Source organism: Anomaloglossus baeobatrachus, unplaced genomic scaffold (genome assembly GCF_048569485.1).
Source record: "Anomaloglossus baeobatrachus isolate aAnoBae1 unplaced genomic scaffold, aAnoBae1.hap1 Scaffold_3297, whole genome shotgun sequence".
NCBI lineage: Eukaryota > Metazoa > Chordata > Amphibia > Anura > Aromobatidae > Anomaloglossus > Anomaloglossus baeobatrachus.
Window position 1 is genome coordinate 1 of NW_027442680.1, and position 19,382 is coordinate 19,382.

General features: G+C 46.7%; 14 non-coding genes and 1 pseudogene across 14 annotated transcripts; all 15 read left to right on the forward strand.

Moving 5' to 3' along the window:
* The first annotated feature begins 176 nt into the window (after positions 1 to 176).
* On the forward strand, positions 177 to 367 carry LOC142270530 (U2 spliceosomal RNA). The gene has a single exon (XR_012735795.1). It is a non-coding gene; the product is annotated as a U2 spliceosomal RNA (small nuclear RNA).
* A 1,117-nt stretch (positions 368 to 1,484) lies between these two features.
* LOC142270562 (U2 spliceosomal RNA) lies at positions 1,485 to 1,675 on the forward strand. The gene has a single exon (XR_012735823.1). It is a non-coding gene; the product is annotated as a U2 spliceosomal RNA (small nuclear RNA).
* A 1,117-nt stretch (positions 1,676 to 2,792) lies between these two features.
* Positions 2,793 to 2,983, forward strand: LOC142270574 (U2 spliceosomal RNA). The gene has a single exon (XR_012735834.1). It is a non-coding gene; the product is annotated as a U2 spliceosomal RNA (small nuclear RNA).
* A 1,117-nt stretch (positions 2,984 to 4,100) lies between these two features.
* On the forward strand, positions 4,101 to 4,291 carry LOC142270586 (U2 spliceosomal RNA). Its single transcript, XR_012735845.1, has one exon. It is a non-coding gene; the product is annotated as a U2 spliceosomal RNA (small nuclear RNA).
* A 1,117-nt stretch (positions 4,292 to 5,408) lies between these two features.
* Positions 5,409 to 5,599, forward strand: LOC142270598 (U2 spliceosomal RNA). The gene has a single exon (XR_012735856.1). It is a non-coding gene; the product is annotated as a U2 spliceosomal RNA (small nuclear RNA).
* A 1,117-nt stretch (positions 5,600 to 6,716) lies between these two features.
* LOC142270537 (U2 spliceosomal RNA) lies at positions 6,717 to 6,907 on the forward strand. The gene has a single exon (XR_012735801.1). It is a non-coding gene; the product is annotated as a U2 spliceosomal RNA (small nuclear RNA).
* A 1,117-nt stretch (positions 6,908 to 8,024) lies between these two features.
* LOC142270549 (U2 spliceosomal RNA) lies at positions 8,025 to 8,215 on the forward strand. Its single transcript, XR_012735812.1, has one exon. It is a non-coding gene; the product is annotated as a U2 spliceosomal RNA (small nuclear RNA).
* A 1,117-nt stretch (positions 8,216 to 9,332) lies between these two features.
* Positions 9,333 to 9,523, forward strand: LOC142270553 (U2 spliceosomal RNA). The gene has a single exon (XR_012735815.1). It is a non-coding gene; the product is annotated as a U2 spliceosomal RNA (small nuclear RNA).
* A 1,117-nt stretch (positions 9,524 to 10,640) lies between these two features.
* Positions 10,641 to 10,831, forward strand: LOC142270554 (U2 spliceosomal RNA). Its single transcript, XR_012735816.1, has one exon. It is a non-coding gene; the product is annotated as a U2 spliceosomal RNA (small nuclear RNA).
* A 1,117-nt stretch (positions 10,832 to 11,948) lies between these two features.
* Positions 11,949 to 12,139, forward strand: LOC142270555 (U2 spliceosomal RNA). The gene has a single exon (XR_012735817.1). It is a non-coding gene; the product is annotated as a U2 spliceosomal RNA (small nuclear RNA).
* A 1,117-nt stretch (positions 12,140 to 13,256) lies between these two features.
* LOC142270556 (U2 spliceosomal RNA) lies at positions 13,257 to 13,447 on the forward strand. The gene has a single exon (XR_012735818.1). It is a non-coding gene; the product is annotated as a U2 spliceosomal RNA (small nuclear RNA).
* Positions 13,448 to 14,740: 1,293 nt separating this feature from the next.
* Positions 14,741 to 14,939, forward strand: LOC142270551 (U2 spliceosomal RNA). The gene has a single exon (XR_012735814.1). It is a non-coding gene; the product is annotated as a U2 spliceosomal RNA (small nuclear RNA).
* A 1,322-nt stretch (positions 14,940 to 16,261) lies between these two features.
* Positions 16,262 to 16,463, forward strand: LOC142270552 (U2 spliceosomal RNA; annotated as a pseudogene).
* A 1,117-nt stretch (positions 16,464 to 17,580) lies between these two features.
* LOC142270557 (U2 spliceosomal RNA) lies at positions 17,581 to 17,771 on the forward strand. The gene has a single exon (XR_012735819.1). It is a non-coding gene; the product is annotated as a U2 spliceosomal RNA (small nuclear RNA).
* A 1,117-nt stretch (positions 17,772 to 18,888) lies between these two features.
* On the forward strand, positions 18,889 to 19,079 carry LOC142270559 (U2 spliceosomal RNA). The gene has a single exon (XR_012735820.1). It is a non-coding gene; the product is annotated as a U2 spliceosomal RNA (small nuclear RNA).
* Positions 19,080 to 19,382: the final 303 nt, after the last annotated feature.

The window sequence follows — 19,382 nt, forward strand, 5'->3', positions numbered from 1 at the left end:
GGCTGCAAAACGCACCATTCTTCTTGTTTTTGCTCTGCAAAGCAGCCTTTTCAAGGGTTGGCTTGGGTGACAAAATGTCTTGTGTAGGCGTGGGTTTGTCTCCCTCTCGCTCTCTCTCCCTAAGATGTGTCCGGCATAGGCCAGGGTGCCACTCGAGGCCCAAACCAATTCTGGTTATCGCTTCTCGGCCTTTTGGCTAAGATCAAGTGTAGTATCTGTTCTTATCAGTTTAATATCTGATACGTCCCCTATCTGGGGACCATATATTAAATGGATTTTTAGAACAGGGAGATGGAAAAAGAGCTTGCTCTGTCCACTCCACGCATTGACCTGGTATTGCAGTACCTCCAGGAACGGTGCACCCCTTCTTAACCCAGTTTCCAAAAGCAGAACTCGATTCACCTGATTCATATTAGCCCGATTAGCGAATTGAAATGAATTTTTATCTAACACACTTTTTACTTGCTTTATTCATCCAAATAGCAAACTCATCACCACTCAACTTCACCAACTCTGCTATGTCCCGTGCAGTATCTTGTTGTCAGTCTAATCTAGATCATGTGTAATTGAATGGAATAGATCCCTTTTGGACAAAGTGGAGTCAGATGCTGCAGTGACCACAGGTGTGAGAGGATCTACAATTGGCATCTGGTGTTATCTCTCTGCTTCCACTCCAAATAAAGTTACCTGTTGTTACCTGAACGTCAAATACTAAGAATGGGCGGCCTATGAAAGAATTAGTACTTTCATTAAGTATACTAAACCGGCTAATTGGGAATAGACAAACTGTAAAAAGCCCTCTGAGAAAGCCCCTCTCTAACCTTTGTTAGTAAGCTTTTCTGTAGCCTGCCTGTTGATGTATTTTCGGTTTGAACAGTGCACAACATGAAGAGACGGAACACTGGCGGCTTGTCACAATGCCCCCCGATGACATCACAATAGCGCTGCTGCCTAGAAAACAAGCTGCGCAGAAGAAGTTGTTCTTTGGGTGGGAGGGTGGGCTAGTGGAAGGAGGGGGCAATCTCTTTTTTTCCCGGGTGGTAGGGGGATGACAGGAGAAGGGAAGCGGGTGGTGAGAAAGGTACAGAGGGCAGGGTTTGGGGGCTGGGAAGGAAAGGGAAAAGATTAGGGTTTGGGGATGATGAAAGGGCTTTCTACGGGTAAGGATGGCAAAGGGTGGCAGTGACGGAAAGTCAGGCAACCTGTCCTGTCCGTCTTTTTGTATCGTGAATTGGAAAGACTGCAAGGGGGAGGGGAGTTGCTTGCGCCCTAAAGGAGGAGTTATTCAGATTCATTGCAGTGGGCGGCGGCTGCAAAACGCACCATTCTTCTTGTTTTTGCTCTGCAAAGCAGCCTTTTCAAGGGTTGGCTTGGGTGACAAAATGTCTTGTGTAGGCGTGGGTTTGTCTCCCTCTCGCTCTCTCTCCCTAAGATGTGTCCGGCATAGGCCAGGGTGCCACTCGAGGCCCAAACCAATTCTGGTTATCGCTTCTCGGCCTTTTGGCTAAGATCAAGTGTAGTATCTGTTCTTATCAGTTTAATATCTGATACGTCCCCTATCTGGGGACCATATATTAAATGGATTTTTAGAACAGGGAGATGGAAAAAGAGCTTGCTCTGTCCACTCCACGCATTGACCTGGTATTGCAGTACCTCCAGGAACGGTGCACCCCTTCTTAACCCAGTTTCTAAAAGCAGAACTCGATTCACCTGATTCATATTAGCCCGATTAGCGAATTGAAATGAATTTTTATCTAACACACTTTTTACTTGCTTTATTCATCCAAATAGCAAACTCATCACCACTCAACTTCACCAACTCTGCTATGTCCCGTGCAGTATCTTGTTGTCAGTCTAATCTAGATCATGTGTAATTGAATGGAATAGATCCCTTTTGGACAAAGTGGAGTCAGATGCTGCAGTGACCACAGGTGTGAGAGGATCTACAATTGGCATCTGGTGTTATCTCTCTGCTTCCACTCCAAATAAAGTTACCTCTTGTTACCTGAACGTCAAATACTAAGAATGGGCGGCCTATGAAAGAATTAGTACTTTCATTAAGTATACTAAACCGGCTAATTGGGAATAGACAAACTGTAAAAAGCCCTCTGAGAAAGCCCCTCTCTAACCTTTGTTAGTAAGCTTTTCTGTAGCCTGCCTGTTGATGTATTTTCGGTTTGAACAGCGCACAACATGAAGAGACGGAACACTGGCGGCTTGTCACAATGCCCCCCGATGACATCACAATAGCGCTGCTGCCTAGAAAACAAGCTGCGCAGAAGAAGTTGTTCTTTGGGTGGGAGGGTGGGCTAGTGGAAGGAGGGGGCAATCTCTTTTTTTCCCGGGTGGTAGGGGGATGACAGGAGAAGGGAAGCGGGTGGTGAGAAAGGTACAGAGGGCAGGGTTTGGGGGCTGGGAAGGAAAGGGAAAAGATTAGGGTTTGGGGATGATGAAAGGGCTTTCTACGGGTAAGGATGGCAAAGGGTGGCAGTGACGGAAAGTCAGGCAACCTGTCCTGTCCGTCTTTTTGTATCGTGAATTGGAAAGACTGCAAGGGGGAGGGGAGTTGCTTGCGCCCTAAAGGAGGAGTTATTCAGATTCATTGCAGTGGGCGGCGGCTGCAAAACGCACCATTCTTCTTGTTTTTGCTCTGCAAAGCAGCCTTTTCAAGGGTTGGCTTGGGTGACAAAATGTCTTGTGTAGGCGTGGGTTTGTCTCCCTCTCGCTCTCTCTCCCTAAGATGTGTCCGGCATAGGCCAGGGTGCCACTCGAGGCCCAAACCAATTCTGGTTATCGCTTCTCGGCCTTTTGGCTAAGATCAAGTGTAGTATCTGTTCTTATCAGTTTAATATCTGATACGTCCCCTATCTGGGGACCATATATTAAATGGATTTTTAGAACAGGGAGATGGAAAAAGAGCTTGCTCTGTCCACTCCACGCATTGACCTGGTATTGCAGTACCTCCAGGAACGGTGCACCCCTTCTTAACCCAGTTTCCAAAAGCAGAACTCGATTCACCTGATTCATATTAGCCCGATTAGCGAATTGAAATGAATTTTTATCTAACACACTTTTTACTTGCTTTATTCATCCAAATAGCAAACTCATCACCACTCAACTTCACCAACTCTGCTATGTCCCGTGCAGTATCTTGTTGTCAGTCTAATCTAGATCATGTGTAATTGAATGGAATAGATCCCTTTTGGACAAAGTGGAGTCAGATGCTGCAGTGACCACAGGTGTGAGAGGATCTACAATTGGCATCTGGTGTTATCTCTCTGCTTCCACTCCAAATAAAGTTACCTGTTGTTACCTGAACGTCAAATACTAAGAATGGGCGGCCTATGAAAGAATTAGTACTTTCATTAAGTATACTAAACCGGCTAATTGGGAATAGACAAACTGTAAAAAGCCCTCTGAGAAAGCCCCTCTCTAACCTTTGTTAGTAAGCTTTTCTGTAGCCTGCCTGTTGATGTATTTTCGGTTTGAACAGTGCACAACATGAAGAGACGGAACACTGGCGGCTTGTCACAATGCCCCCCGATGACATCACAATAGCGCTGCTGCCTAGAAAACAAGCTGCGCAGAAGAAGTTGTTCTTTGGGTGGGAGGGTGGGCTAGTGGAAGGAGGGGGCAATCTCTTTTTTTCCCGGGTGGTAGGGGGATGACAGGAGAAGGGAAGCGGGTGGTGAGAAAGGTACAGAGGGCAGGGTTTGGGGGCTGGGAAGGAAAGGGAAAAGATTAGGGTTTGGGGATGATGAAAGGGCTTTCTACGGGTAAGGATGGCAAAGGGTGGCAGTGACGGAAAGTCAGGCAACCTGTCCTGTCCGTCTTTTTGTATCGTGAATTGGAAAGACTGCAAGGGGGAGGGGAGTTGCTTGCGCCCTAAAGGAGGAGTTATTCAGATTCATTGCAGTGGGCGGCGGCTGCAAAACGCACCATTCTTCTTGTTTTTGCTCTGCAAAGCAGCCTTTTCAAGGGTTGGCTTGGGTGACAAAATGTCTTGTGTAGGCGTGGGTTTGTCTCCCTCTCGCTCTCTCTCCCTAAGATGTGTCCGGCATAGGCCAGGGTGCCACTCGAGGCCCAAACCAATTCTGGTTATCGCTTCTCGGCCTTTTGGCTAAGATCAAGTGTAGTATCTGTTCTTATCAGTTTAATATCTGATACGTCCCCTATCTGGGGACCATATATTAAATGGATTTTTAGAACAGGGAGATGGAAAAAGAGCTTGCTCTGTCCACTCCACGCATTGACCTGGTATTGCAGTACCTCCAGGAACGGTGCACCCCTTCTTAACCCAGTTTCCAAAAGCAGAACTCGATTCACCTGATTCATATTAGCCCGATTAGCGAATTGAAATGAATTTTTATCTAACACACTTTTTACTTGCTTTATTCATCCAAATAGCAAACTCATCACCACTCAACTTCACCAACTCTGCTATGTCCCGTGCAGTATCTTGTTGTCAGTCTAATCTAGATCATGTGTAATTGAATGGAATAGATCCCTTTTGGACAAAGTGGAGTCAGATGCTGCAGTGACCACAGGTGTGAGAGGATCTACAATTGGCATCTGGTGTTATCTCTCTGCTTCCACTCCAAATAAAGTTACCTGTTGTTACCTGAACGTCAAATACTAAGAATGGGCGGCCTATGAAAGAATTAGTACTTTCATTAAGTATACTAAACCGGCTAATTGGGAATAGACAAACTGTAAAAAGCCCTCTGAGAAAGCCCCTCTCTAACCTTTGTTAGTAAGCTTTTCTGTAGCCTGCCTGTTGATGTATTTTCGGTTTGAACAGCGCACAACATGAAGAGACGGAACACTGGCGGCTTGTCACAATGCCCCCCGATGACATCACAATAGCGCTGCTGCCTAGAAAACAAGCTGCGCAGAAGAAGTTGTTCTTTGGGTGGGAGGGTGGGCTAGTGGAAGGAGGGGGCAATCTCTTTTTTTCCCGGGTGGTAGGGGGATGACAGGAGAAGGGAAGCGGGTGGTGAGAAAGGTACAGAGGGCAGGGTTTGGGGGCTGGGAAGGAAAGGGAAAAGATTAGGGTTTGGGGATGATGAAAGGGCTTTCTACGGGTAAGGATGGCAAAGGGTGGCAGTGACGGAAAGTCAGGCAACCTGTCCTGTCCGTCTTTTTGTATCGTGAATTGGAAAGACTGCAAGGGGGAGGGGAGTTGCTTGCGCCCTAAAGGAGGAGTTATTCAGATTCATTGCAGTGGGCGGCGGCTGCAAAACGCACCATTCTTCTTGTTTTTGCTCTGCAAAGCAGCCTTTTCAAGGGTTGGCTTGGGTGACAAAATGTCTTGTGTAGGCGTGGGTTTGTCTCCCTCTCGCTCTCTCTCCCTAAGATGTGTCCGGCATAGGCCAGGGTGCCACTCGAGGCCCAAACCAATTCTGGTTATCGCTTCTCGGCCTTTTGGCTAAGATCAAGTGTAGTATCTGTTCTTATCAGTTTAATATCTGATACGTCCCCTATCTGGGGACCATATATTAAATGGATTTTTAGAACAGGGAGATGGAAAAAGAGCTTGCTCTGTCCACTCCACGCATTGACCTGGTATTGCAGTACCTCCAGGAACGGTGCACCCCTTCTTAACCCAGTTTCCAAAAGCAGAACTCGATTCACCTGATTCATATTAGCCCGATTAGCGAATTGAAATGAATTTTTATCTAACACACTTTTTACTTGCTTTATTCATCCAAATAGCAAACTCATCACCACTCAACTTCACCAACTCTGCTATGTCCCGTGCAGTATCTTGTTGTCAGTCTAATCTAGATCATGTGTAATTGAATGGAATAGATCCCTTTTGGACAAAGTGGAGTCAGATGCTGCAGTGACCACAGGTGTGAGAGGATCTACAATTGGCATCTGGTGTTATCTCTCTGCTTCCACTCCAAATAAAGTTACCTGTTGTTACCTGAACGTCAAATACTAAGAATGGGCGGCCTATGAAAGAATTAGTACTTTCATTAAGTATACTAAACCGGCTAATTGGGAATAGACAAACTGTAAAAAGCCCTCTGAGAAAGCCCCTCTCTAACCTTTGTTAGTAAGCTTTTCTGTAGCCTGCCTGTTGATGTATTTTCGGTTTGAACAGTGCACAACATGAAGAGACGGAACACTGGCGGCTTGTCACAATGCCCCCCGATGACATCACAATAGCGCTGCTGCCTAGAAAACAAGCTGCGCAGAAGAAGTTGTTCTTTGGGTGGGAGGGTGGGCTAGTGGAAGGAGGGGGCAATCTCTTTTTTTCCCGGGTGGTAGGGGGATGACAGGAGAAGGGAAGCGGGTGGTGAGAAAGGTACAGAGGGCAGGGTTTGGGGGCTGGGAAGGAAAGGGAAAAGATTAGGGTTTGGGGATGATGAAAGGGCTTTCTACGGGTAAGGATGGCAAAGGGTGGCAGTGACGGAAAGTCAGGCAACCTGTCCTGTCCGTCTTTTTGTATCGTGAATTGGAAAGACTGCAAGGGGGAGGGGAGTTGCTTGCGCCCTAAAGGAGGAGTTATTCAGATTCATTGCAGTGGGCGGCGGCTGCAAAACGCACCATTCTTCTTGTTTTTGCTCTGCAAAGCAGCCTTTTCAAGGGTTGGCTTGGGTGACAAAATGTCTTGTGTAGGCGTGGGTTTGTCTCCCTCTCGCTCTCTCTCCCTAAGATGTGTCCGGCATAGGCCAGGGTGCCACTCGAGGCCCAAACCAATTCTGGTTATCGCTTCTCGGCCTTTTGGCTAAGATCAAGTGTAGTATCTGTTCTTATCAGTTTAATATCTGATACGTCCCCTATCTGGGGACCATATATTAAATGGATTTTTAGAACAGGGAGATGGAAAAAGAGCTTGCTCTGTCCACTCCACGCATTGACCTGGTATTGCAGTACCTCCAGGAACGGTGCACCCCTTCTTAACCCAGTTTCCAAAAGCAGAACTCGATTCACCTGATTCATATTAGCCCGATTAGCGAATTGAAATGAATTTTTATCTAACACACTTTTTACTTGCTTTATTCATCCAAATAGCAAACTCATCACCACTCAACTTCACCAACTCTGCTATGTCCCGTGCAGTATCTTGTTGTCAGTCTAATCTAGATCATGTGTAATTGAATGGAATAGATCCCTTTTGGACAAAGTGGAGTCAGATGCTGCAGTGACCACAGGTGTGAGAGGATCTACAATTGGCATCTGGTGTTATCTCTCTGCTTCCACTCCAAATAAAGTTACCTGTTGTTACCTGAACGTCAAATACTAAGAATGGGCGGCCTATGAAAGAATTAGTACTTTCATTAAGTATACTAAACCGGCTAATTGGGAATAGACAAACTGTAAAAAGCCCTCTGAGAAAGCCCCTCTCTAACCTTTGTTAGTAAGCTTTTCTGTAGCCTGCCTGTTGATGTATTTTCGGTTTGAACAGTGCACAACATGAAGAGACGGAACACTGGCGGCTTGTCACAATGCCCCCCGATGACATCACAATAGCGCTGCTGCCTAGAAAACAAGCTGCGCAGAAGAAGTTGTTCTTTGGGTGGGAGGGTGGGCTAGTGGAAGGAGGGGGCAATCTCTTTTTTTCCCGGGTGGTAGGGGGATGACAGGAGAAGGGAAGCGGGTGGTGAGAAAGGTACAGAGGGCAGGGTTTGGGGGCTGGGAAGGAAAGGGAAAAGATTAGGGTTTGGGGATGATGAAAGGGCTTTCTACGGGTAAGGATGGCAAAGGGTGGCAGTGACGGAAAGTCAGGCAACCTGTCCTGTCCGTCTTTTTGTATCGTGAATTGGAAAGACTGCAAGGGGGAGGGGAGTTGCTTGCGCCCTAAAGGAGGAGTTATTCAGATTCATTGCAGTGGGCGGCGGCTGCAAAACGCACCATTCTTCTTGTTTTTGCTCTGCAAAGCAGCCTTTTCAAGGGTTGGCTTGGGTGACAAAATGTCTTGTGTAGGCGTGGGTTTGTCTCCCTCTCGCTCTCTCTCCCTAAGATGTGTCCGGCATAGGCCAGGGTGCCACTCGAGGCCCAAACCAATTCTGGTTATCGCTTCTCGGCCTTTTGGCTAAGATCAAGTGTAGTATCTGTTCTTATCAGTTTAATATCTGATACGTCCCCTATCTGGGGACCATATATTAAATGGATTTTTAGAACAGGGAGATGGAAAAAGAGCTTGCTCTGTCCACTCCACGCATTGACCTGGTATTGCAGTACCTCCAGGAACGGTGCACCCCTTCTTAACCCAGTTTCCAAAAGCAGAACTCGATTCACCTGATTCATATTAGCCCGATTAGCGAATTGAAATGAATTTTTATCTAACACACTTTTTACTTGCTTTATTCATCCAAATAGCAAACTCATCACCACTCAACTTCACCAACTCTGCTATGTCCCGTGCAGTATCTTGTTGTCAGTCTAATCTAGATCATGTGTAATTGAATGGAATAGATCCCTTTTGGACAAAGTGGAGTCAGATGCTGCAGTGACCACAGGTGTGAGAGGATCTACAATTGGCATCTGGTGTTATCTCTCTGCTTCCACTCCAAATAAAGTTACCTGTTGTTACCTGAACGTCAAATACTAAGAATGGGCGGCCTATGAAAGAATTAGTACTTTCATTAAGTATACTAAACCGGCTAATTGGGAATAGACAAACTGTAAAAAGCCCTCTGAGAAAGCCCCTCTCTAACCTTTGTTAGTAAGCTTTTCTGTAGCCTGCCTGTTGATGTATTTTCGGTTTGAACAGTGCACAACATGAAGAGACGGAACACTGGCGGCTTGTCACAATGCCCCCCGATGACATCACAATAGCGCTGCTGCCTAGAAAACAAGCTGCGCAGAAGAAGTTGTTCTTTGGGTGGGAGGGTGGGCTAGTGGAAGGAGGGGGCAATCTCTTTTTTTCCCGGGTGGTAGGGGGATGACAGGAGAAGGGAAGCGGGTGGTGAGAAAGGTACAGAGGGCAGGGTTTGGGGGCTGGGAAGGAAAGGGAAAAGATTAGGGTTTGGGGATGATGAAAGGGCTTTCTACGGGTAAGGATGGCAAAGGGTGGCAGTGACGGAAAGTCAGGCAACCTGTCCTGTCCGTCTTTTTGTATCGTGAATTGGAAAGACTGCAAGGGGGAGGGGAGTTGCTTGCGCCCTAAAGGAGGAGTTATTCAGATTCATTGCAGTGGGCGGCGGCTGCAAAACGCACCATTCTTCTTGTTTTTGCTCTGCAAAGCAGCCTTTTCAAGGGTTGGCTTGGGTGACAAAATGTCTTGTGTAGGCGTGGGTTTGTCTCCCTCTCGCTCTCTCTCCCTAAGATGTGTCCGGCATAGGCCAGGGTGCCACTCGAGGCCCAAACCAATTCTGGTTATCGCTTCTCGGCCTTTTGGCTAAGATCAAGTGTAGTATCTGTTCTTATCAGTTTAATATCTGATACGTCCCCTATCTGGGGACCATATATTAAATGGATTTTTAGAACAGGGAGATGGAAAAAGAGCTTGCTCTGTCCACTCCACGCATTGACCTGGTATTGCAGTACCTCCAGGAACGGTGCACCCCTTCTTAACCCAGTTTCCAAAAGCAGAACTCGATTCACCTGATTCATATTAGCCCGATTAGCGAATTGAAATGAATTTTTATCTAACACACTTTTTACTTGCTTTATTCATCCAAATAGCAAACTCATCACCACTCAACTTCACCAACTCTGCTATGTCCCGTGCAGTATCTTGTTGTCAGTCTAATCTAGATCATGTGTAATTGAATGGAATAGATCCCTTTTGGACAAAGTGGAGTCAGATGCTGCAGTGACCACAGGTGTGAGAGGATCTACAATTGGCATCTGGTGTTATCTCTCTGCTTCCACTCCAAATAAAGTTACCTGTTGTTACCTGAACGTCAAATACTAAGAATGGGCGGCCTATGAAAGAATTAGTACTTTCATTAAGTATACTAAACCGGCTAATTGGGAATAGACAAACTGTAAAAAGCCCTCTGAGAAAGCCCCTCTCTAACCTTTGTTAGTAAGCTTTTCTGTAGCCTGCCTGTTGATGTATTTTCGGTTTGAACAGTGCACAACATGAAGAGACGGAACACTGGCGGCTTGTCACAATGCCCCCCGATGACATCACAATAGCGCTGCTGCCTAGAAAACAAGCTGCGCAGAAGAAGTTGTTCTTTGGGTGGGAGGGTGGGCTAGTGGAAGGAGGGGGCAATCTCTTTTTTTCCCGGGTGGTAGGGGGATGACAGGAGAAGGGAAGCGGGTGGTGAGAAAGGTACAGAGGGCAGGGTTTGGGGGCTGGGAAGGAAAGGGAAAAGATTAGGGTTTGGGGATGATGAAAGGGCTTTCTACGGGTAAGGATGGCAAAGGGTGGCAGTGACGGAAAGTCAGGCAACCTGTCCTGTCCGTCTTTTTGTATCGTGAATTGGAAAGACTGCAAGGGGGAGGGGAGTTGCTTGCGCCCTAAAGGAGGAGTTATTCAGATTCATTGCAGTGGGCGGCGGCTGCAAAACGCACCATTCTTCTTGTTTTTGCTCTGCAAAGCAGCCTTTTCAAGGGTTGGCTTGGGTGACAAAATGTCTTGTGTAGGCGTGGGTTTGTCTCCCTCTCGCTCTCTCTCCCTAAGATGTGTCCGGCATAGGCCAGGGTGCCACTCGAGGCCCAAACCAATTCTGGTTATCGCTTCTCGGCCTTTTGGCTAAGATCAAGTGTAGTATCTGTTCTTATCAGTTTAATATCTGATACGTCCCCTATCTGGGGACCATATATTAAATGGATTTTTAGAACAGGGAGATGGAAAAAGAGCTTGCTCTGTCCACTCCACGCATTGACCTGGTATTGCAGTACCTCCAGGAACGGTGCACCCCTTCTTAACCCAGTTTCCAAAAGCAGAACTCGATTCACCTGATTCATATTAGCCCGATTAGCGAATTGAAATGAATTTTTATCTAACACACTTTTTACTTGCTTTATTCATCCAAATAGCAAACTCATCACCACTCAACTTCACCAACTCTGCTATGTCCCGTGCAGTATCTTGTTGTCAGTCTAATCTAGATCATGTGTAATTGAATGGAATAGATCCCTTTTGGACAAAGTGGAGTCAGATGCTGCAGTGACCACAGGTGTGAGAGGATCTACAATTGGCATCTGGTGTTATCTCTCTGCTTCCACTCCAAATAAAGTTACCTGTTGTTACCTGAACGTCAAATACTAAGAATGGGCGGCCTATGAAAGAATTAGTACTTTCATTAAGTATACTAAACCGGCTAATTGGGAATAGACAAACTGTAAAAAGCCCTCTGAGAAAGCCCCTCTCTAACCTTTGTTAGTAAGCTTTTCTGTAGCCTGCCTGTTGATGTATTTTCGGTTTGAACAGTGCACAACATGAAGAGACGGAACACTGGCGGCTTGTCACAATGCCCCCCGATGACATCACAATAGCGCTGCTGCCTAGAAAACAAGCTGCGCAGAAGAAGTTGTTCTTTGGGTGGGAGGGTGGGCTAGTGGAAGGAGGGGGCAATCTCTTTTTTTCCCGGGTGGTAGGGGGATGACAGGAGAAGGGAAGCGGGTGGTGAGAAAGGTACAGAGGGCAGGGTTTGGGGGCTGGGAAGGAAAGGGAAAAGATTAGGGTTTGGGGATGATGAAAGGGCTTTCTACGGGTAAGGATGGCAAAGGGTGGCAGTGACGGAAAGTCAGGCAACCTGTCCTGTCCGTCTTTTTGTATCGTGAATTGGAAAGACTGCAAGGGGGAGGGGAGTTGCTTGCGCCCTAAAGGAGGAGTTATTCAGATTCATTGCAGTGGGCGGCGGCTGCAAAACGCACCATTCTTCTTGTTTTTGCTCTGCAAAGCAGCCTTTTCAAGGGTTGGCTTGGGTGACAAAATGTCTTGTGTAGGCGTGGGTTTGTCTCCCTCTCGCTCTCTCTCCCTAAGATGTGTCCGGCATAGGCCAGGGTGCCACTCGAGGCCCAAACCAATTCTGGTTATCGCTTCTCGGCCTTTTGGCTAAGATCAAGTGTAGTATCTGTTCTTATCAGTTTAATATCTGATACGTCCCCTATCTGGGGACCATATATTAAATGGATTTTTAGAACAGGGAGATGGAAAAAGAGCTTGCTCTGTCCACTCCACGCATTGACCTGGTATTGCAGTACCTCCAGGAACGGTGCACCCCTTCTTAACCCAGTTTCCAAAAGCAGAACTCGATTCACCTGATTCATATTAGCCCGATTAGCGAATTGAAATGAATTTTTATCTAACACACTTTTTACTTGCTTTATTCATCCAAATAGCAAACTCATCACCACTCAACTTCACCAACTCTGCTATGTCCCGTGCAGTATCTTGTTGTCAGTCTAATCTAGATCATGTGTAATTGAATGGAATAGATCCCTTTTGGACAAAGTGGAGTCAGATGCTGCAGTGACCACAGGTGTGAGAGGATCTACAATTGGCATCTGGTGTTATCTCTCTGCTTCCACTCCAAATAAAGTTACCTGTTGTTACCTGAACGTCAAATACTAAGAATGGGCGGCCTATGAAAGAATTAGTACTTTCATTAAGTATACTAAACCGGCTAATTGGGAATAGACAAACTGTAAAAAGCCCTCTGAGAAAGCCCCTCTCTAACCTTTGTTAGTAAGCTTTTCTGTAGCCTGCCTGTTGATGTATTTTCGGTTTGAACAGTGCACAACATGAAGAGACGGAACACTGGCGGCTTGTCACAATGCCCCCCGATGACATCACAATAGCGCTGCTGCCTAGAAAACAAGCTGCGCAGAAGAAGTTGTTCTTTGGGTGGGAGGGTGGGCTAGTGGAAGGAGGGGGCAATCTCTTTTTTTCCCGGGTGGTAGGGGGATGACAGGAGAAGGGAAGCGGGTGGTGAGAAAGGTACAGAGGGCAGGGTTTGGGGGCTGGGAAGGAAAGGGAAAAGATTAGGGTTTGGGGATGATGAAAGGGCTTTCTACGGGTAAGGATGGCAAAGGGTGGCAGTGACGGAAAGTCAGGCAACCTGTCCTGTCCGTCTTTTTGTATCGTGAATTGGAAAGACTGCAAGGGGGAGGGGAGTTGCTTGCGCCCTAAAGGAGGAGTTATTCAGATTCATTGCAGTGGGCGGCGGCTGCAAAACGCACCATTCTTCTTGTTTTTGCTCTGCAAAGCAGCCTTTTCAAGGGTTGGCTTGGGTGACAAAATGTCTTGTGTAGGCGTGGGTTTGTCTCCCTCTCGCTCTCTCTCCCTAAGATGTGTCCGGCATAGGCCAGGGTGCCACTCGAGGCCCAAACCAATTCTGGTTATCGCTTCTCGGCCTTTTGGCTAAGATCAAGTGTAGTATCTGTTCTTATCAGTTTAATATCTGATACGTCCCCTATCTGGGGACCATATATTAAATGGATTTTTAGAACAGGGAGATGGAAAAAGAGCTTGCTCTGTCCACTCCACGCATTGACCTGGTATTGCAGTACCTCCAGGAACGGTGCACCCCTTCTTAACCCAGTTTCCAAAAGCAGAACTCGATTCACCTGATTCATATTAGCCCGATTAGCGAATTGAAATGAATTTTTATCTAACACACTTTTTACTTGCTTTATTCATCCAAATAGCAAACTCATCACCACTCAACTTCACCAACTCTGCTATGTCCCGTGCAGTATCTTGTTGTCAGTCTAATCTAGATCATGTGTAATTGAATGGAATAGATCCCTTTTGGACAAAGTGGAGTCAGATGCTGCAGTGACCACAGGTGTGAGAGGATCTACAATTGGCATCTGGTGTTATCTCTCTGCTTCCACTCCAAATAAAGTTACCTGTTGTTACCTGAACGTCAAATACTAAGAATGGGCGGCCTATGAAAGAATTAGTACTTTCATTAAGTATACTAAACCGGCTAATTGGGAATAGACAAACTGTAAAAAGCCCTCTGAGAAAGCCCCTCTCTAACCTTTGTTAGTAAGCTTTTCTGTAGCCTGCCTGTTGATGTATTTTCGGTTTGAACAGTGCACAACATGAAGAGACGGAACACTGGCGGCTTGTCACAATGCCCCCCGATGACATCACAATAGCGCTGCTGCCTAGAAAACAAGCTGCGCAGAAGAAGTTGTTCTTTGGGTGGGAGGGTGGGCTAGTGGAAGGAGGGGGCAATCTCTTTTTTTCCCGGGTGGTAGGGGGATGACAGGAGAAGGGAAGCGGGTGGTGAGAAAGGTACAGAGGGCAGGGTTTTTGGGCTGGGAAGGAAAGGGAAAAGATTAGGGTTTGGGGATGATGAAAGGGCTTTCTACGGGTAAGGATGGCAAAGGGTGGCAGTGACGGAAAGTCAGGCAACCTGTCCTGTCCGTCTTTTTGTATCGTGAATTGGAAAGACTGCAAGGGGGAGGGGAGTTGCTTGCGCCCTAAAGGAGGAGTTATTCAGATTCATTGCAGTGGGCGGCGGCTGCAAAACGCACCATTCTTCTTGTTTTTGCTCTGCAAAGCAGCCTTTTCAAGGGTTGGCTTGGGTGACAAAATGTCTTGTGTAGGCGTGGGTTTGTCTCCCTCTCGCTCTCTCTCCCTAAGATGTGTCCGGCATAGGCCAGGGTGCCACTCGAGGCCCAAACCAATTCTGGTTATCGCTTCTCGGCCTTTTGGCTAAGATCAAGTATAGTTTGGGAGGGTACTACCTTGGTTGGTGCTAAAAGGTGCCAGGGTATTGCACAACTGCTGGCCTTGGGGGAGTGTGCATCGTAGGATGTCATAGCTCTCTTGTGACGGACAGTTACCTGGGCAACGAGAGGCGGTCACTTTATTATTTTCAAACTCATCCTTCAAAAAAAAAAAAAAAAAAAAAAAATCTGTTCTTATCAGTTTAATATCTGATACGTCCCCTATCTGGGGACCATATATTAAATGGATTTTTAGAACAGGGAGATGGAAAAAGAGCTTGCTCTGTCCACTCCACGCATTGACCTGGTATTGCAGTACCTCCAGGAACGGTGCACCCCTTCTTAACCCAGTTTCCAAAAGCAGAACTCGATTCACCTGATTCATATTAGCCCGATTAGCGAATTGAAATGAATTTTTATCTAACACACTTTTTACTTGCTTTATTCATCCAAATAGCAAACTCATCACCACTCAACTTCACCAACTCTGCTATGTCCCGTGCAGTATCTTGTTGTCAGTCTAATCTAGATCATGTGTAATTGAATGGAATAGATCCCTTTTGGACAAAGTGGAGTCAGATGCTGCAGTGACCACAGGTGTGAGAGGATCTACAATTGGCATCTGGTGTTATCTCTCTGCTTCCACTCCAAATAAAGTTACCTGTTGTTACCTGAACGTCAAATACTAAGAATGGGCGGCCTATGAAAGAATTAGTACTTTCATTAAGTATACTAAACCGGCTAATTGGGAATAGACAAACTGTAAAAAGCCCTCTGAGAAAGCCCCTCTCTAACCTTTGTTAGTAAGCTTTTCTGTAGCCTGCCTGTTGATGTATTTTCGGTTTGAACAGTGCACAACATGAAGAGACGGAACACTGGCGGCTTGTCACAATGCCCCCCGATGACATCACAATAGCGCTGCTGCCTAGAAAACAAGCTGCGCAGAAGAAGTTGTTCTTTGGGTGGGAGGGTGGGCTAGTGGAAGGAGGGGGCAATCTCTTTTTTTCCCGGGTGGTAGGGGGATGACAGGAGAAGGGAAGCGGGTGGTGAGAAAGGTACAGAGGGCAGGGTTTGGGGGCTGGGAAGGAAAGGGAAAAGATTAGGGTTTGGGGATGATGAAAGGGCTTTCTACGGGTAAGGATGGCAAAGGGTGGCAGTGACGGAAAGTCAGGCAACCTGTCCTGTCCGTCTTTTTGTATCGTGAATTGGAAAGACTGCAAGGGGGAGGGGAGTTGCTTGCGCCCTAAAGGAGGAGTTATTCAGATTCATTGCAGTGGGCGGCGGCTGCAAAACGCACCATTCTTCTTGTTTTTGCTCTGCAAAGCAGCCTTTTCAAGGGTTGGCTTGGGTGACAAAATGTCTTGTGTAGGCGTGGGTTTGTCTCCCTCTCGCTCTCTCTCCCTAAGATGTGTCCGGCATAGGCCAGGGTGCCACTCGAGGCCCAAACCAATTCTGGTTATCGCTTCTCGGCCTTTTGGCTAAGATCAAGTGTAGTCCCTTCATTGGGTTTGCCTTGGTCTTGGCTGGGAGGGGCCCGGGCTTGCACAACCGCCGGCCTCGGGGATTGTTGCGCCTTTTGGTGCTTACGTCCCCTTATGGCTGGTGGTTCCTGGGCTCGGGAGGCGATCACCTGCGGCACTGCGCTTTTGTGTGGTGGCCGATGACCGTTTTCTGAAATTTGCGGATGAAATCTAAAAAAAAAAAAAAAAAAATCTGTTCTTATCAGTTTAATATCTGATACGTCCCCTATCTGGGGACCATATATTAAATGGATTTTTAGAACAGGGAGATGGAAAAAGAGCTTGCTCTGTCCACTCCACGCATTGACCTGGTATTGCAGTACCTCCAGGAACGGTGCACCCCTTCTTAACCCAGTTTCCAAAAGCAGAACTCGATTCACCTGATTCATATTAGCCCGATTAGCGAATTGAAATGAATTTTTATCTAACACACTTTTTACTTGCTTTATTCATCCAAATAGCAAACTCATCACCACTCAACTTCACCAACTCTGCTATGTCCCGTGCAGTATCTTGTTGTCAGTCTAATCTAGATCATGTGTAATTGAATGGAATAGATCCCTTTTGGACAAAGTGGAGTCAGATGCTGCAGTGACCACAGGTGTGAGAGGATCTACAATTGGCATCTGGTGTTATCTCTCTGCTTCCACTCCAAATAAAGTTACCTGTTGTTACCTGAACGTCAAATACTAAGAATGGGCGGCCTATGAAAGAATTAGTACTTTCATTAAGTATACTAAACCGGCTAATTGGGAATAGACAAACTGTAAAAAGCCCTCTGAGAAAGCCCCTCTCTAACCTTTGTTAGTAAGCTTTTCTGTAGCCTGCCTGTTGATGTATTTTCGGTTTGAACAGTGCACAACATGAAGAGACGGAACACTGGCGGCTTGTCACAATGCCCCCCGATGACATCACAATAGCGCTGCTGCCTAGAAAACAAGCTGCGCAGAAGAAGTTGTTCTTTGGGTGGGAGGGTGGGCTAGTGGAAGGAGGGGGCAATCTCTTTTTTTCCCGGGTGGTAGGGGGATGACAGGAGAAGGGAAGCGGGTGGTGAGAAAGGTACAGAGGGCAGGGTTTGGGGGCTGGGAAGGAAAGGGAAAAGATTAGGGTTTGGGGATGATGAAAGGGCTTTCTACGGGTAAGGATGGCAAAGGGTGGCAGTGACGGAAAGTCAGGCAACCTGTCCTGTCCGTCTTTTTGTATCGTGAATTGGAAAGACTGCAAGGGGGAGGGGAGTTGCTTGCGCCCTAAAGGAGGAGTTATTCAGATTCATTGCAGTGGGCGGCGGCTGCAAAACGCACCATTCTTCTTGTTTTTGCTCTGCAAAGCAGCCTTTTCAAGGGTTGGCTTGGGTGACAAAATGTCTTGTGTAGGCGTGGGTTTGTCTCCCTCTCGCTCTCTCTCCCTAAGATGTGTCCGGCATAGGCCAGGGTGCCACTCGAGGCCCAAACCAATTCTGGTTATCGCTTCTCGGCCTTTTGGCTAAGATCAAGTGTAGTATCTGTTCTTATCAGTTTAATATCTGATACGTCCCCTATCTGGGGACCATATATTAAATGGATTTTTAGAACAGGGAGATGGAAAAAGAGCTTGCTCTGTCCACTCCACGCATTGACCTGGTATTGCAGTACCTCCAGGAACGGTGCACCCCTTCTTAACCCAGTTTCCAAAAGCAGAACTCGATTCACCTGATTCATATTAGCCCGATTAGCGAATTGAAATGAATTTTTATCTAACACACTTTTTACTTGCTTTATTCATCCAAATAGCAAACTCATCACCACTCAACTTCACCAACTCTGCTATGTCCCGTGCAGTATCTTGTTGTCAGTCTAATCTAGATCATGTGTAATTGAATGGAATAGATCCCTTTTGGACAAAGTGGAGTCAGATGCTGCAGTGACCACAGGTGTGAGAGGATCTACAATTGGCATCTGGTGTTATCTCTCTGCTTCCACTCCAAATAAAGTTACCTGTTGTTACCTGAACGTCAAATACTAAGAATGGGCGGCCTATGAAAGAATTAGTACTTTCATTAAGTATACTAAACCGGCTAATTGGGAATAGACAAACTGTAAAAAGCCCTCTGAGAAAGCCCCTCTCTAACCTTTGTTAGTAAGCTTTTCTGTAGCCTGCCTGTTGATGTATTTTCGGTTTGAACAGTGCACAACATGAAGAGACGGAACACTGGCGGCTTGTCACAATGCCCCCCGATGACATCACAATAGCGCTGCTGCCTAGAAAACAAGCTGCGCAGAAGAAGTTGTTCTTTGGGTGGGAGGGTGGGCTAGTGGAAGGAGGGGGCAATCTCTTTTTTTCCCGGGTGGTAGGGGGATGACAGGAGAAGGGAAGCGGGTGGTGAGAAAGGTACAGAGGGCAGGGTTTGGGGGCTGGGAAGGAAAGGGAAAAGATTAGGGTTTGGGGATGATGAAAGGGCTTTCTACGGGTAAGGATGGCAAAGGGTGGCAGTGACGGAAAGTCAGGCAACCTGTCCTGTCCGTCTTTTTGTATCGTGAATTGGAAAGACTGCAAGGGGGAGGGGAGTTGCTTGCGCCCTAAAGGAGGAGTTATTCAGATTCATTGCAGTGGGCGGCGGCTGCAAAACGCACCATTCTTCTTGTTTTTGCTCTGCAAAGCAGCCTTTTCAAGGGTTGGCTTGGGTGACAAAATGTCTTGTGTAGGCGTGGGTTTGTCTCCCTCTCGCTCTCTCTCCCTAAGATGTGTCCGGCATAGGCCAGGGTGCCACTCGAGGCCCAAATCAATTCTGGTTATCGCTTCTCGGCCTTTTGGCTAAGATCAAGTGTAGTATCTGTTCTTATCAGTTTAATATCTGATACGTCCCCTATCTGGGGACCATATATTAAATGGATTTTTAGAACAGGGAGATGGAAAAAGAGCTTGCTCTGTCCACTCCACGCATTGACCTGGTATTGCAGTACCTCCAGGAACGGTGCACCCCTTCTTAACCCAGTTTCCAAAAGCAGAACTCGATTCACCTGATTCATATTAGCCCGATTAGCGAATTGAAATGAATTTTTATCTAACACACTTTTTACTTGCTTTATTCATCCAAATAGCAAACTCATCACCACTCAACTTCACCAACTCTGCTATGTCCCGTGCAGTATCTTGTTGTCAGTCTAATCTAGATCATGTGTAATTGAATGGAATAGATCCCTTTTGGACAAAGTGGAGTCAGATGCTGCAGTGACCACAGGTGTGAGAGGATCTACAATTGGCATCTGGTGTTATCTCTCTGCTTCC